Here is a 17524-nt window from a genome sequence, read left to right on the forward strand (position 1 = left end):
GGGATACAGCCCAAGCCACACATTCTCAAAGGACTTCCAAGGTAGACTTATGCTGTCGTCTCCCGATAAGATGGGGCACAAACCCAGAGACACAAAGACAGGACAATTGACTGCAGGGCTGAACTGCCTGGGATGAAATATCAACCATGTGGGTGTGTGGATGTGTGAGTAATGAGTGTGAGGGAGTATGAGTGTGGACGGGAGTGAAAGTCACACTTGATCCGGAGGATTCCTACTCCGCCTGAAACCCGAGTTTCCAGAAAAGCCCTTCCTGTGACTCTCTCTCCCTAGTCCTCTCCACGTCTGCCTGGGCTGCCCCCAGTATGGGGTTTATTACACTCAATTGCTTACGTCTGTTCACTTGTCAGTGCCCCAGACAGATCCTCAGGGCTAGGAAGCAGGGACTGGATCTATTTATTGTTCTCCCCAGCCCCCAGCTCACGACTTGGCATATGGAGGCATCCACAAACAGATGCCAAAGGATGGGAGTTTTTCCACACTCCCACGCCACCTCCAGGTATTTGCTCATGCTGTCCCTTCCACCTGCATGTTTTTCTGCATTGATTCAGGCACTGGTCAGAGGTCACCTCCTCCAGGAAGCCATCCCTGACCCCAGGGAACCGAGTCCTCTTTACTGTCACTTCCCAGGGTGGGTTGGTGACTGTCTTGCTCACTTGGTTGTAAGGTCTCAGAGGGCAGGGATTGTGTCTGTTTCATGTCTTCAGGTCTGCGTCATCGGCACTTGTCACAGGGTTAGGCACAGTAGGACCAAGACAGACCGAGTACAGGAAAGAATGATTGACATATGGGCTGGGCATGGTGGCTCACGCTTGTAATCCCAGCACTTTCGGAGGCAGAGGCAGGCAGATCACCTGAGGTCAGGAGTTTGAGACCAGCCTGGCCAACATGGTGAAACCTCATGTCTACTAAAAATACAAAAATTAGCTGGACATGGTGGTGCACGCTTGTAATCCCAGCTACTCAGGAGGCTGAGGCAGGAGAATCGCTTGAACTCAGGAGGTGGAGTTTGCAGGGAGCTGAGATCACCCACTGCACTCCAGCCTGGGCAATGGAATGAGACCCCATCTCCAAAAAATAAGAATGATTGACGTGTGGTGGCCCCTGCCCTGGGAAGCCAACCCTCACCCTCCACCACAGCACTTGATCCCATTGGGCTGTCCTTGGCTTCCACCCTCAGACTGACAGCTCCTTGAGGGCAGGAGGGGGTCAAATTACTCTCTGGGTTTTCAGCACTGCCCAGTGTGAGTCCAAATATCTCCCACTTCCCCTCCCTCCGCTCTCTCCTCACTCAGGGCTCCACAGTCACGCTGGTCTTCAGCAATTCCTCCTGCAGGCTGAACTGGTTCCCACAGGGCCTTTGCACTAGCTCTTCACTTTCCCTACACAAGTCTTCCCCCATAGGCTCTTCAGAGTCTCAGCTCAAATGTCACCTACCCAGAAAGCCCCTTCCAGATCACCTGCCCCACTGGCCTAAGAGGTCCCTACTTTCTTCTTGGGCCCTCCTGACCTGAAATACTTTATTGAGTGTTTTCCCCCCAGTCATCTGGCTGCATCCGGGTTCTTATGGTGTCCAGTGGTTAATGATCTATGGGGCCTGGGTTCGAATCCCAGCTCCACCCTTGCTTACCTGCCCAGTGATTCTGAGTTTCTTTGTTTTCTTTGTTGTTGTTGTTGTTGAGATGGAGTCTCGCTCTTTCGCTCAGGCCCGACTGCAGTGGCGCGATCTCAGCTCACTGCAAGCTCTGCCTCCCGGGTTCATGCCATTCTCCTGCCTCACCCTCCCGAGTAGCTGGGACTACAGGCGCCCGCCACCAGGTCTGGCTAATTTTTTGTATTTTTAGTAGAGATAGGGTTTCACCGTGTTAGCCAGGATGGTCTCAATCTCCTGACCTCATGATCCACCCGCCTCGGCCTCCCAAAGTGCTGGGATTACAGGCGTGAGCCACCGCGGCCGGCCTCTTGGTTTTCATTTTTACAATTTTATAAATGTTAATTTTTGTAGATACGGGCTCTCGCTAACAGGGTTGCCCAGGCTGGTCTCGAACCCTAGGGTTCAAGTGATCCTCCTGCCTCCGCCTCCCAAAGTGCTGGGATTACAGGCATGAGCCACGTTGCCCAACCCGTTTTGAATTTCTTAAGTACTCTGTGCCTCAGTTTCCCGATTTGTAAAACCGGTGATAGTATCACTTCCTTATAGGGTAGTTGCCAGGACTGAACGAGTTAACATTTGTAGTGCCTTCGCACAGCGCCTGACAAGATTGTACTAGTTACTGATTGAAGGGGCTGTTTTACTATCCAAATGTGGCTGGAGTAGGAGCTGGGTAAACATTTATTGAAGAATGTGCAAACACTGGCACTTGGAAGCTGGGTTGTTAGAAAGGAGAGGAGGATTCCAGTCGCCCAGCCCTCCTACCCCAAACGCAACTGCCCCCAGCGCAGGGGAGGCCGCGGAGGCCAGGCAGGAGTAGGTCCTGGAGGCCTGGTCAGCGTGGGCGTTTTATTCCGAGACCAAGGGGATCCATTGCAGAGTTCTCCGCTGAGCGTGACCTCGGGCTGCAGCGTGGGAGGAAGCGCGCCGCAAGACCCCCAGCGGGGTGCTGGGGTCGCCCCCAGCAGAGGACGGCGGCTCGGACTGTCCAGCAGCGGCGGGGACAGCGACAGGGGAGCGAGGTAGCCGTGACCCGGGCCGGGCGCGCCGGGCGGGGCGGCGCATGCAAATCTGCTGGGCGCCGGGGCGGAGCGCAGGAAGCCGGGGCGGGCTGGGTCTCCGCGCCTAGGAAAGCCCCGCGCGGTGCCGGCCAGGGCAGGGCCGCCCAGGGGTCCCCCACTTCCCGCTCGGGCTCCCGGACGGCGAATGGAGCAGGGGCGCGCAGGTAGGACCCGGGGCCCGCGCGCCGATCGGGGTGCGAGGGTATCGTCCGGGCACGCAGGCTGAGGGGATTCGGGAAGGGCTCGGCCGCCGGCGGGGACCCGGGCAGCGGGGACCGCGGGGACTACGGGGACCACCCCGACCCCGCGCGGGGCCCGAGCCCGCGACTCTCGGTGTGCGCTGAGCAGTACCCGGTTCCGTCCTTGCGGCCGAAGGGCAGAGGAGGCGCGAGGCCAGGGGTTCGTGGACACCCAGCGCTCCCCAAAGCGGGTGCTGGCCGTGAGACCTCCGCCGGGACGGCCTGCGGGGGTGGGCGTCTTGGGGTTAGGGTGTCGGGGGCCACGCAGCCCCTCTTCTCCGGGCAGTGGCGCCCTGCCCCGCGCTCAGGAAGTCAGTGAGGACTTCGGAGAGACAAAGGGTGGGAAAAGTTCTGAGAACTGTAAATTTGAGTACTAGGTCAGTGAATCTGGGGAAACAAGGCCCTTTGGACCTGCAGTCTCCGCCTCCGAATATCAGAGGGACCCACTAATGGCGATCATTGACTAGGACTTGTTTTACTGAAAGGATGCCGAGTGAAACCTCCCACTAACCTCTCTGTGGCCGGTGCTGTGCGTCATGGCCATTGTACAGATGAGGTCACTGAGATCCTGCCTCTTTAATAACTTGCCCCAAGGTGCCGCCCATCTGGGAGTCCGTGGGGCAGCAGGACTGGAACCCAGGCAATCCCACGCCAGAGCCAGCTGCTCTCCATCTCTCAATCACGTTTGAGGAGCCACCACAATAACCAGTATCTCCGGGAGATTTGCTTAAAATGCAGATTCCCAGTTCCTCGCCCTGAGATTCAGATTCAGTAAACCCAGGAATCTGACCTTTATTTTCTTTTTTAAAATTTATTTTATAGTGATGGGGTCTCACTATGTTGCCCAGGCTGGCCTCAAGTGATCCTCCCATCTTGGCCTCCCAAAATGCTGGGATTACAGGTGTGAGCCACTGAGCCCTGATTTTTTTTTTTTAAACAAAATCTGGATTTCTTAGAATTAAGCAAGATAGGGGATTGCTATTTTGTCTGCTTCTGGGGTTCAAGGAATGCCCCCAGGCCAGCGCTAACCCTGCTGCAGTTCTAGTCTGCCCTTCCCCAGCCCTCGGGGAGGCATGACCCACTGCACTTCTCTGCCCTCAGTGACCTTTGAGGAGCCCAAGGCATTTGCTGGGACCTCAGTGCCTTTATCAAAATCCCAAAGTCCAATGGGGAAACAGGCTCGGGTGTATGTTTGGCCAGGGTGTCCTGCACATTGAGGGCATTCCAGGGTCCTGCAGGGGTTTCTTAGAACTCAGCTAGCCCAGCCCATGAATGGGAGGTGACCCGCTAAGCCACTCATTCACTCACTAGCACTCATTCAACTCCTGCTGGGCCCTGGGTGGTGGTCTGGACACTGGTGCTTGCCTCAAGGAGCACCCCCTCTGTGGGAAGACACACGTGACAGTGTGGGGGCTGCGAGGGTACAGATGCGCCAGTGGCTGCAGGACCACAAGCCAGAGGGGATCAGCTCTTCACAGGTCACTGGGCCAGGCTTCCCAGCACCTGGGGACCCTGATCTAGGCTTGTAAGTGGAGCAGGGGAGTCTGGCAGGTGGAGGATGGGAGGTAAAGGCGGGCACAGAGTGGGCGGAGGCTGGGAGGTGTGAAAGGGTACTGTGTATGGAACCTAGGGAGTAAGGAGAAGCCAGAGATGGATGGAAAGGTAGGCTGGGCTGCATTGTGGAAGGCCTTGAATGCCATGCCAAGGAGCTTCGTTGGGCCAGTGTATTTTACCTTGGTTTGAGTTGTAAAAGCAACAATGCAGATTCCTGGGCCCCACCCTGGGCCTCTGGATCTGAACCTGGAGGAAAGTGTTGGGGAGGTAGTAGGGAGGAAAACCTGCCGTCAGTCACCCCGGTTACAACACATCCAGTTACCGGCAGGTCTGAGATAACCTAAGGGTTTCCAAATGCTGGGAAGTGACTCAGTGACTGATATGTTTAATACGATACAATCCCAGGGTTGCAAAAAGCCCAGGGCAAGGGTGGGGATGTTCAGTTTTCTAATGCTCCCAGTTCAAAAAGGAGCTGAAATGAATTGTCAAAGAAGTGAGAAGAAGCCAGGTGCAGTGACTTACACCTGTAATCCCAGCACTTTGGTAGGCCGAGGAGAGAGGATCGCTTGAACCCAGGAGTTTGAGACCAGCCTGGGCAACATAGCCAGACCCTGTTCCTACAAAAAAAAAAATTTAAAAACTCAGCCAGGCGTGGTAGCAGGTGCCTCTGGCCCCAGCTATTTGGGAGGCTGAGGTGGGAGGATAGCTTGAGCCCAGGTGGTGAAGGCTGCAGTGAACTATGATCGCGCCACTGCACTGTAGCCTGGGTGACGGAGCGAGACCCTGTCTCAAAATAAACAAATACGTAAATACATGAGAAGAGAGAACCTCTTCTGCCTCCCCCGTCTCCCTGCCCTCGTCCCCATCTGGGAGGATGGAGGAGAGCGTTTGGGATTAGATGCCCTACCTCTCGACTGCCCTCACTGGTACCTGGGAGTGAGGCCAGGACAGAAGTCCCCTAGGTACTGTGCTTCCTCACGTTTGTAAAGGTGAGCTTTCGTGAGGGTTGATGACATGTTTTATAAGCTACTTCACACAATGTCCAACACCCAGTGGGTCCACAATCAATGTATACGTCTGTTGTTACCTGTCAAGACGTATAGCTAGGAAGTGATAGTATGGACTTGAACCAGATCACCCACTGCAAATGCTGGCTTTGCTACTTACTGTGTAACTGACTTCCCAGAGCCTCAGTTTCTGCATTTGTGAGATTTTAGTGACTATGCCATTGTATTGATGACTAAATGAGTTAATGTATGTCAAGCATACAAAACAGTACCTGGCATGTAGTAAAAAGTATGTATTTGTTAAATGAATATCCTTTTTTTTTTTTTTTTTTTTTTTAAGAGCCATGGTCTCTCTCTATTGCCCAGGCTGGAGCACAGTGGCACAATCATAGCTCACTGTACATCCAATACCTGGGTTCAAGTAATCCTTCCACCTCAGCCTCCTGAGTAGCCGGGACTACAGGTGTGTGCCACCACGCCTGGCTAATTGTTTTTACATTTTGAGAGACAGGCTCTTGCTATGTTGCCTAGGCTTGTCTTGAACTGTTGGTCTCAAGCAATCCTCCTGCCTCAGCCTCCTAAAATGTTGGGTTTATAGATGCGAGCAAGCATGCCTGGCCTAAATGAATATATCTTTATTGTTGCCTCCTTTGAGCTTTATTGGTTGGGATTTAGTCCACCCATTTTGCAGGTGAGAACTGAGACCCGGAGATGAATGCGGTAGCCTTGCCTCAGGCCCACATCTGAGGGACAGACTGCATCCTACTTTTCTTCCCATGTATTCTTTCCTGCTTGCACCAGTTCGCTGGAGTGACCAAGAAAGATATTTCTGAGTATTCCTCCTGGCTGATACAGTGGAGACATGCCCAGCCACGTTTAGCTAGACTTCCCATGGCTGGGCTAGAAGAGAGGCCAGGAGCTTGCCTGGTCGTTGCACAGACTTGCCCTTGGTGAGTGTGGATCAGAGCACCCCAGCAGAGGCTCGAGGACCTCCAGAGGCTGGGGAATCCACTGTCGACCGGGTGCATCCCCATTGTTTTATGACATCCGGCAAATTGCTCTGCTTCTCTGAGCTTGAGGCAGAGAGAAGGGCCTGAGCTTGAAGAGGGGGTCCCGGGTGTAAATCGGAGCTGGCAACTTCCCACCTCTCCAGTGTGTAACCGGAGGAAGTTGTTTAACCTCTCTGAGCCTCCCTTCGTCTGTCGTGGGTATTTGCGGGGAGAGCGTTCATGAGATAGTTTGTGTAGACATTTTGCCCTTGGAAAGGGCTCAGTGATTGCTCTTTCTCTCTGCATTTTGGACCGAGTCCCTTCTGCATATCCAGCACCTGGCTTCCTCCTGCATTTCTTCCTCGGGAATTTATTGAGCACCTATATATGCCAGAGCATTGGACCAAGTCCTTTGCTCTCCTAGGGTTTAGATTCTAGTTGAGCAGACAGGCAATGTACAGCCAATACATATGTACAGATCGACACTTTATCTGTTATTCCGAAATCCACAACCTCCGAAAACTGAAAGTTTTTCGTAACTCATTTTGAAGCTAAACTTGAGGCTTTTTAGAGTCGTTATCCTCTTTGGTGTGATGCTCAGATGTCTTTCTGCAGAGATATTAGTGCAATTGATCGTTGGGTGCTTTCCTGCCCTGCATGGTGGGCACGTCGGGGGGTATTTTATAGAAAGGTGACCTTTCTATAGCCTGAGTCATTCTGAATTCTGAACAATGTCTGGCCCCCAGGGTTTTACAGGAGAGAACATGGGCCTGCAATATCCTATCAGGTGGAGACTGTGCTAGGAAGGAAAGCAAAGCTGGGTGGAGGTGGAATCAGGGAGGGCTTCCCTGAGGAGGTGACATTTGAGAGCGATGAGGGATGGAGGTCTGAGGAAGAGAGGGCCAGGTGGAGGGACTCACAGAGGACGGAAGACTCCACTTCCTGACTGGCCTATGCCTACCTCTCATTCTGCATGCACAGTTCTGTCTAAATGCGTCCGTTCTTGCCTTTCCAAGAAATGCTGATGTCTCTTAGGTTTCAGGTCTGTCTTTGACTGACTCATTCTCTCTTTAGAGGCCCCCGCAGGCCTCCTCACCTCCTCTCGGTTGCTTAAGAAATCTGAGGTCTGTGCTAAAGCCAGCCTGGGTGCTGTATGTAATCTCTCGGCTGAGGATGGTCCCCAGCTGGGCTTGCATCTGGAGATGGAGGAAGTGGGTCCGGGAGGGGAAGAGTAGCCATGGGGCCTTCCAAGGCTTTGGTGGAATTGAGTTCCTGGTGGGAGGGGCTGTGTTCTGGGTCTAAGAGCCTCTAGCCTGCAAAGCAAAGTTGAACATAACATGCGCTCACATGTCTCGAGTGCCAGCCGGGGGCTAGGCGCTTAATGCTTGCTTAGCCAATGTGCCAGGGGCTGGGGACACGGGAGTGAGTGACCCAGAAGTGAGGGCCCTCATGGAGCTGAAAGCATTCTGGGCTTGGTGACTTTGAGGAAGTGGCTTTTGAGCTGAGACCTGAAGTACCAAGGCATGTGGCTGTCTGGGGAAAGAGGGATCCTGGCAGTGAGAACAGAGAGTGCAAAGGCCTGGAGGTGCGAATGAGCTTGGTGTGTTTGACCCACAGCAAGGAAGCTGGTGTGGTTGGATGGAACCGAGCAAGAAGGTCTTCGAACAGACATCAGGGAGGGAGCTGGGGCCAGATATCTGCATTGTCTCATTTAACTTGTGTAATAACCTTACCAGATAGGAGCTACTCTCGTGCAAATGTTGCAGATGAAGTAACAGAGGCACAGAGAGGTTCAGTAACTTGTCCAGGGTCACACATCTGAAGGTGGCAGAGCAGGGCTGTGAACCTAGAAGCTCCAGAGTCCTCAGTCCTCACCATGGTGTTTAAACACAATAAAATCTATGCCTGAGTGCTGAAGACACACCTGCCATTTAGATCGATCTACTTTTCTACATTGTCAGTGTACTCCCTGCCATCCATCTGCCCAGCAATACTGTGAATGTGGGCAGCGCAGGACTGGTTCCTCCAAGCCCCATTTGACAGACAGTCCAATCATTTTACATATTGTTTTATGAATGAGCACTTTCCTCAGTGTCTCAGACCAGGGATCCCCACACAGCAGGGCCACACAGCAGGAGGTGAGTGGCAGGTGAGCTGGTGAGCAAGCGAAGCTTTATCTGTATTTACAGCTGTTCCCCACCGCTCACATTACCACCCAAGCTCGGCCACCTGTCAGATCAGCTTAGGCATTAGGTGATTCTCACAGGAGCGTGAACCCTCTTGTGAACTGTACATGTGAAGGATCTGAGTTGCGTACTTTTTTTTTTTTTTTTTTTTGAGACGGAATTTCGCTCTTGTCACTCAGACTGGAGTGCAGTGGCACAATCTCGGCTCACTGCAATCTCTGCCTTCCCATGTTCAAGCGATTCTCCTGCCTCAGCCTAGTAGCTGGGATTACAGGCCTATGCCATCACACCCAGCTAATTTTTGTATTTTTAGTAGAGACAGGGTTTCACCATATTGGCCAGGCTGGTGTCGAACTCCTCCTGGCCTCAGGTGATCCACCTGCCTCAGTCTCCCAAAGTGCTGGGATTACAGGCATGAGCCACCGTGCCAGGCCCCAGATGGGTGCTTCTTATGAGAATCTCATACCTGATGATCTGTCACTGTCTCCCATCGCCCTCGGATGGAACCATTTAATTGCAGGAAAATAAGCTCAGGGCTCCCACTGATTCTGCATTATGGTGATCGTATAATTATTTCATTATATGTTACAATATAATAATAATAGAAATAAAGTACATAGTACATGTAACGTGCTTGAGTCATCTCGAAGCCACGGCCCCAACCACGGCCTCTGGCAGTGGAGGCTGGAGTCCACGTCGCGCTCTGTGCTAGGTGCAGGAATGGAGATGAGTGGGTGTCCTGCTGATTTCCTTGAGGAGGAACCTGAGGCTCGGGATAGAGACTTACCTGGGTGACACGGCTCCTAAGTGGCAGAGTCCAGATTCAATCCCAGGGCTGCAGCCCCAGAAGCCTGTGCATTTAACCATGGTTCTGAACTATCCAGCCCAAAGAAGAGAGTTTTAAAGGATTACATTTCGTGGTTGGAAATCAGCGAGCATAGTCACCCAGAACCATTTTTGAAAAACCCAGAGAAGGCCTTATGTTTTCCTGAAGCGGCCAGGGAAGGATTCTGCCTTTTCAAAAGAGAAGACAAGGAGGAGAGATACCAGCTCTCTGGGTTGGGCAGGTCTCCAAGCAGGCAGAGCCACAGCCTCCTGACAATCTTGCTTCTAGCGTATTTCTTCCAGAAGCCACATTTCCACAGGTGGGCAGCTCTAACTGGGAGAAAATCTTCCTGAGATTTAGCCAAATCAGCTTTTTTTTTTTTTTTTTTTTTTTTTTGAGATGGAGACTCTGCTGCCTAGGCTGGAGTGAAGTGGTGCGGTCTTGACTCACTGCAACCTCTGCCTCCTGGGTTCAAGTGATTCTCATGCCTCAGCCTCCTGAGTAGCTGGGATTTCAGGCATCCACCACCACGCCCGGCTAATTTTTGTATTTTTAGTAGCAATGGGGTTTCACCATGCTGGCCAGACTGGTCTCAAACTCCTGACCTAGGGTGATCCGCCCACCTCGGCCTCCCAAAGTGCTGGTTGTTACAGGTGTGAGCCACCGTGCCCAGCCCAAATTAGCTTTCTAGGAGCTTCCACTTTCTGGGTCCATTTCTGCCCCTTGGAGGTAGTGACCATCTCCCTCCAAACTCGGATATTTCTCTTATTCAGACTACACAACTGTAGTTATTTCAGGCATTCTCCCTGACTCAGGAAATTACAAGTTTGGCCTGGCTTTGGACATGATTCAGTTGGTTGGAGTCCCGCACAAAGACTGTTCGTTTGGTCAAAGAGGAAGGACTATCACCTCCTTAGATCTGGAGCTTATACTTCTGTTGATGCCACCTGGAATCATACTGTGTAGCAGCCATATCCCACTTGGAGTGCATATTGGGCTTGTCAGCTAAAATCCCCATGTTTCTCTTCTGTATGAGCTGCTGTTAATCCAAGTTTCTTCTATTCTGAGAGTCCTTGTCTGAAGCTAAGAGTTTCCAGTTTTTCATGCTCTCTAGTAAGTCTACTTCAGGCTAAAAGGCTATCATTTTTTCTTTGAGTACTGCTTTGGATTCATTCCACAAGTTGTTACACAATGTTATTCACTGCCCAGTTTAGAATTTTCCTTTTGGTTTCCATTTTAAGACTTACTTAATTATGTGCTTTTTAAATTTTTGAGACAGATGGAATTTTTAAAGTTACCTTTTTATTGTTGATTTCTAAATTTGGTCGTTATGGTTGTTGTGGTCAATATATGTGGTTTCTATAATATCAGTGGTGGAGAATTTGCTGAGATCTTTACAGGATTTTCTGGTGTTTTTTTTCCTCTTGTGTTTGAAAAGGATGTATATTTTCTGTTGGGCATAAGGTTCTAGAAATGTATCTATTTGATCAAGCTAGCTATTATATTATCTGTATTTGTTATGTCATTATGTGTTTTTTTACCTGATTTACCCCCCACCGTAATACAATTACAATTCACCATAATAGAGGATTTGTTAATTTCTCCTTTTGAGTCTGTCAGTTTTTTGCTTTATTTTTGAAGCTATGTTGTTGAGTGCATAGCCATATAAATAGAATAAGGGTTCAGGATTTTTATACCTTTTTGGTGACTTGTTCCATTTTTTTGAGATAGGGTCTCACTTTGTTGCCCAGGCTGGAGTCCTGTGGTGTGATCATGGCTCACTGCAGCCTCAGCCTCCCCAGGCACAGGTGTTCCTCCCATCTCAGCTTCCCGAGTAGCTGGGACTACAGATGTGCACTACCACGCCCAGCTAATTTTTGTATTTTTTTGTAGAGATGGGGTTTTGCTATGTTTCCCGGGCCAATCTCAAACTCCTAGGTTTAAGCAGTCCGCCCGCCTCAGCCTCCCAAAGTGCTGGGATGACAGGAGTGAGCCACCGCGTCTGGCTGAATTGCTCCTTTAATCAGTATAAAAGAGCCAACTTCCAGCCTGGGCAACATAGTGAGACCCCATCTCTGCCAAAAAATAAAAATTAGCTGAGTGTGGTGGCGTGCGCCTGTAGTTCCAGCTATTCGGGAGACTGAGGTGGGAGAATCACTTGAGCCCAGGAATTCAAGGCTGCAGGGAGCTATGATTGCTCCACTCCACTCCAGTCTAGGTGGCACAGTGAGACATTCTCAAAACAACAAAAACAAAGAAGCCATCCACCTTCTCGCTTCTAATACTCAGGACATCATTGTCATGGATTCCATTTTATGCGACGTCAGTACTCCTGTACTCATGAGCCAGATATGTTTAAAAACAACAGCTGCAGCAAAGCTTGCGGTAACGTCTCTGCTCTGTAACTATAATCTTGGGCAAGTAATTTTCTTGGTTTGGCTTCAGTTTCTTCATCCATAAAATAGGAATATGACCTGTCCTGCCTTTCCTTCTGTTTTTTTTTTTTTTTTTTTTTTTTTTCTTGGGCGGGGGGTGTGTTATAGGCACAGGATGGGGCCATGGCAGGCCAGGGTGGTCTTGGGAAATGCAACATTTGGGCAGGAAATGCCTGTCCTCAAATAGGTCCATGAGGATGGAACCCTAGCCAGGGACCACGCCCTCCTCCTTGCAGCACTTCCCTTCCACCCTTGTGTATTATTTAAAGGGACCACACTCTCCCTTCCCAGCACTACCCCCTTACCAGTCCCAGCAATTTGGGAGGCTGAGGCAGGAGGATCACTTGAGCCCAGGAGGTCGCAGCTGCAGTGAGCTATGATGGTGCCATTGTACTCCAGCCTGGGCAGCAGAGAAGACTTTCCATCTCAAAAAAAAAAAAAAAAAAATCAGGATAACATGCATAAAAATATAAATTTCTAACTTCTTTTGAAAAATCAAAAGATCTAGCAACATGCAAGTCTTCATTTTCATGTGGCAAAAAAGTAGCTGTCCTTTATCACAGGGGGCTGTGTTTTCTACTTGTCCCACCTCTACTCCTTGAGGTCACGTGACTGTGTCCCTGTAAGGTATCTGAGTCTACTGCAGAAGAGATGGCTCTGTGGCCACAGGGGAGGTGAGTGTGGGCTGCGGGCCAGAGGCAGAGAAGTAGAGGGTTGGTGGCCTCTGGAGAGGCCTGGGGACTGAGGTATCATCGGGAGTGGATTAAGGAGCCATTGGGATCCCACCTACCCTGAGGGTTAGTGGTTCTGAGATCTTTGCTGTCCACCCAACAGCCTAGATGGCAGCCTCTGCCCTCTCCCTTCCTTCTTGTTCTTGTCTGTTTTTTTTTTCTTTTCTTTCTTTCTTTCTTTTTTTTTTTTTTTGAGATGGAGTCTTGCTCTGTCGCTCAGGCTGGAGTGCAGTGGCATAATCTCGGCTCACTGCAACTTCTATTCAAGTGATTCTTCTCCTGCTTCAGCCTCTTGTCTGTTTTCTTTGCCTTTTTTTTTTTTTTGAGACAGAGTCTCGCTCTGTCATCCAGGCTGGAGTGCAGTGGCACGATCTCAGTTCACTGTAACCTCTGCCTCCTGGGTTCAACCAATTCTCCTGCTTCAGCCTCCTGAGTAGCTGGGATTACAGGCACACGCCACCACACCTGGCTAATTTTTGTATCTTTAGTAGAGACAAGGTTTCACCACATTGGTCAGGCTGGTCTCAAACTCCTGACCTCGTGATCCACCTGCCTCAGCCTCCCAAAGTGCTGGGATTACAGGCGGGAGCCACCACGCCTAGCTTTCTTTGCCTTTTTATCACAGTATACGTGCAGACATGCGCACAGACAAGTGTAAACCTTCATCCATTTTCACAAAATTAGCACATGCATATGACCTAATCAAGTAGCAATGCATGACAAGCCTCCCAGAAGGTTTCCTCCTGCCACTGCCAGGTCACAGCCCTGTCCTCCAAGGCCGCTGTCCTGACTGCCAACTCCAAGATCAGTTTATCTCCTTTATCTAAACAGAACCAGGCAGTATTGCTGTTTTGAGCCCGGCTTCCTTCGCTCAGCTTGTGCCTGTGACATCCTGCGTGTGCTGTCGTGGCAGCTGTCATTTGCTCAACGTCTCAAAGAGTTTTCTTGGTGCTCAGAGATGAGCCTTTGCCAACCACTCCACCAACACTATCCCAGGTCTCTCCCACCCAGCCACGGCCTCTTCACCGCCTTGCAACCAGCCATGAAGCAAGTGATCTTATTCTCATTTCACAGATGAGGAGACTGAGGGTCTGAGTAGACCCCAGCCCACCACAGTCTCCCACCCATTCAGGTTGGAGCCTGCACTCAGGCCCAGAGTTATGCTTCTGTGTCTTAGATGCTCGGGGGTCCCTGCCCACAAGGGTGGCCCCCATGTCTGTGTGTCCCCACCCATCCAGGAATGGTATGGGGTGAGACAACAGGAAGAGCTCCATGGGGAGAACCTCACCCACTGCCTTCCATACACCAGTCTGCAAACAGAAAATGAACAGGAAGCTCTTACCTGTGCCCATGTGTTGTCCTGGCTTTGGGTTTGCCCAGGGGGCAAAGTCCTGGTCATTGTTGAGACAAGTTCACTGCTGCTGAGGGCCGAGCAAATGGTGACAAAGGCCAGATTCTAAATTCCTGCCTGGTTACTTCCTGCTCCGTCACGGTCACCTTGGGCAACTTCTGAACCCCCCTCAGCCTCATTCCTCCCTCTGTGCTTGCAGGGAGGGTGTTGGACTGTATCTTCCACAGACTGTGCTGTGGACTCCAGAACCAAAGGCCTGGGTTCAAATCCCAGCCCACTCACTAGCTGTGCATCCTTAGGCAGGTTCCTCACCCTCTCTGGGCCTCGGCTTCTCTATCTCTGCAGTGGAGATGATATTAATTGCATCTGCAATGCTCCTTGGATTGGGTTCATGGTTGAATGAGTGAGGCTCAAGGGCTTCTTTTTTTTTAGAGATACGGTCTCACTCTGTTGCCTAGGCTGGCTGGAGTGCAGTAGCATGATCACAGTTCACTGCAGCTGTGACCTCTTGGGCTCAAGCCATCCTCCTACCTCATCTCCCTTAATAGCTGAGACTACAGGCGTGTGCCACCATGCCTGGCATTTTTTTTTTTGTACTTTTGGTAGAGACAGGGGTCTTGCCATGTTACCCAGGCTGGTCTCGAACTCCTGGACTCAAGTGATCTACCTGCCTCAGCCTCCTAAATTGCTCAGATTACAGGTAGGAGTCACCGCGCACAGCATTCAAGTGCTTTTTTGTTAGTGAGACTGGTACAACCAACGCCAAGGCTGGTGAGCAAAGTTGCACCCAGTTGGAGAGGGGTGAAACCAAGGGCAGAAGGGCCCAGGGCATGGCCTCTCATGGCTGAAGGAAGTGGGGACACATGGCCAGTCGCAGTGACCTCTGCAGACCTCATGAAGGAGGCCAGCTGGGAGCCATAGCTGTCACTAAGACAGTCGAAATCTCATCAGCACCCTGGCGCCAGAGGCCATCGTCCGCTGCTCAGGACGATGAGTGATAGTCGATAACCAGCTCTCCAGAGGTCAGGGCCCTGAGGTGGCTGAGATCTGTGCCTGCATTAGGACATTTAAGGGGACTCCAAGCCAGGATTTGCCAGTGTTTGCCCAGCAGGGAGAGGTGGAAAATTAGGGATGACCAGCCAGGCCTCCCTGCACACGGTCGGGGGAATTCATCCCGTTGTTCTTCCATTTAGCAAATATTCATGGAATGCCTGCTGTGTGCCAGGCACGCTAGGCTCTGGGGAGATGGCTGTGAGTGGGACCAACACTGGCCTTGTGCGAGCTGGCCTTGCAGTGGGGGATATGAGCACCAAACCCATAACGCCTGAGTGTGCAACATGCCACAGAGAATGCAGAGAAATAAAGCAAGATAACGGGTTGCAGAAAGATGGAGGCCAGGCTGGCTGCTGCTCCTGAGCAGGTGGCTTCTGGACACAGTGTCCTCAGGCCCTGTCTCCTCCCTTGGGCCTCAGGAATCTTCTGAAGACAGGCCTGGGTTCCAGGCTCCCGGATGGAGTTGCCTGTTGACTGTGTGGACCCAAAGTGTCCGCAGTGCACCGGAGCGCGTGGTCTTGCCCAGAAAATCTGCTTCTCTTCTCGGCTCTCCATCATGGGAAGGGTCCCTGGGGTCCTCTCATGGCTGAAGGAAGTGGGGACACATGGCCAGTCGCAGTGACCTCCCCACCACCCTAGCCCGAGGCCACTTTCCCTCTCTCCCTGCTCTCTCCACCCTGCTTTCCCCACCAAGCACCACTAAGTCCCTGCTGCCTCCCCCTCCCAAACAGGCTCAAACCTGCCCCCTCTTTGCCAGCTCTCATCTCAGCCCTCTCCTCTCCTGCTTAATAGCCTTCACTGGCTCCCCACTGCCCTAGAGACAGACTTTGAGTCTACTGCCATGGCCTGGCAGACGGTGTTGTCCTTGGCCTGCCAACCTTCCAGCTGCCATGCCAGCCACTCCTTCTCCCCCTTGCTCCAGCCAAGAGCCCGGCTCGTAGGGTGGGAAGTGGGCCATGTCTTCCCTCCTACCTACCTATTCACTGGGTCTTTCCTCATTCCCTCCCATACCCCGCCCTCTCATAAGAACCGTCAGAATCTGCCAGGCGCAGTGGCTCACACCTGTAATCCTAGCACTTTGGGAGGCTGAGGCAGGTGGATCACCTGAGGTCAGGAGTTCGAGACCAGCCTGGCCAACATGGCAAAACCCTGTCTCTACTAAAAATACAAAAATATTAGCTGGGTGTGGTCATGGGCACCTGTAGTCCCAGCCACTCGGGAGGCTGAGACAGAAGAACTGCTTGAACCTGGGAGACAGAGGTTGCACTGAACTGAGATCGCACCATGGCACCCAGCCTGGACTACAGAGTGAGACTCTGTCTCAAAAAAACCAAACCAAAACAAAAAAAAAACCTTCAGAATCTGTAAAATGGGTTTAATAATTATACTTATCTCATAGGGAGAGCTTAAAGCACCTAGGCCAGTGCCTGGCACCAAGGAAACACTGTATCCCTGTTAAAATAAGAATAAAATAAAATACACATGATCACGTATTGAGTGCCTGCTGTCGGCAGGATGCCGGACCCCCTCCCCGGGAGAACTCTTGTGCATCCCCGCTAAAGAAACCTGACCCCCTAGGACGAGGGAGGGTCTTCCTAAGGGCCTGCTAACAGCCTCCTCTACTAATCTGAAGTCCTGCAGCTTGCCCAGCAGGCGGGCCTCTCACACAGGCTCCCCCCACAGGCCGCCATCTTGGAAAAGGCCAGTGGCTCTGGAATCATTCTTGACTCCTATTAGCTCTCCTGTTCTCTCTCCCACCCCACAGCATCCATCCTGTCAGCAAATCCTGTGGGTTCTATCTTCAATACAGCTCTAGAATTCCGCCCCTTCTCAACCTCCCCATCCCCGCAGCCTGGTGTAAGCCCTGGCACCTCTCTCTGGGGCCAGAGTGGCAGCCTCCTCATTGGTACCCACTTCTACCCGTGCCCCCACCACCCAGGCAAGAGAGGTCGTTTTTAGTCTCACCATGTCACTTCTTTGCTCAAAACGCACCAGTAACTTCTTCCTTGCTCAAATATTTGTTAAAAGAAGAAAGGAATGAATAAATGAATGAATGGCCTGTTTGCATCTGTAATAGCCAGCCTATAGGAAGTGCTTGGAAAACACCCACAGCAAGAATAAATGAGAAGATGCCTGGACATGGCAGTTCATGCCTGTAGCACGTTGGAAGGCCAAGGCAGGAGGTTTGCTTGAGGCCAGGAGTTTGAGGCTGCAGTGAGCTGTGATTGTGCCACAGCACTCCAGCCTGGGCCATAGAAAGAGATCCATCTCTACAAAAATTTAAAAATTATCCGAACATGGTGGCATGTGCCTGTAGTCCCAGCTTCTTGGGAGGCTAAGGCGGGAGGATCACTTGAGCCCAGGAGTTCAAGGCTGCAGTGAACCTTGATGGTGCTACTGTATTCTAGCCACAGAGCGAGGCC

General features: G+C 51.6%; 1 protein-coding gene across 2 annotated transcripts in view; it reads left to right on the plus strand.

Moving 5' to 3' along the window:
- The first annotated feature begins 2575 nt into the window (after positions 1-2575).
- The window catches only part of IL4R (interleukin 4 receptor), a 50625-nt gene continuing 35676 nt past the window's right edge, over positions 2576-17524 (plus strand). The window contains exon 1 of one of the 2 annotated variants that reach the window (XM_073015254.1): positions 2576-2691. The gene's annotated coding sequence lies outside the window, so the exon portion shown is untranslated. Of the gene's footprint in view, positions 2692-2767; positions 2895-17524 lie in introns of those variants that run through there. The other variant, XM_007988409.3, reaches the window with a different exon arrangement.

Source organism: Chlorocebus sabaeus, chromosome 5 (genome assembly GCF_047675955.1).
Source record: "Chlorocebus sabaeus isolate Y175 chromosome 5, mChlSab1.0.hap1, whole genome shotgun sequence".
Lineage (NCBI taxonomy): Eukaryota > Metazoa > Chordata > Mammalia > Primates > Cercopithecidae > Chlorocebus > Chlorocebus sabaeus.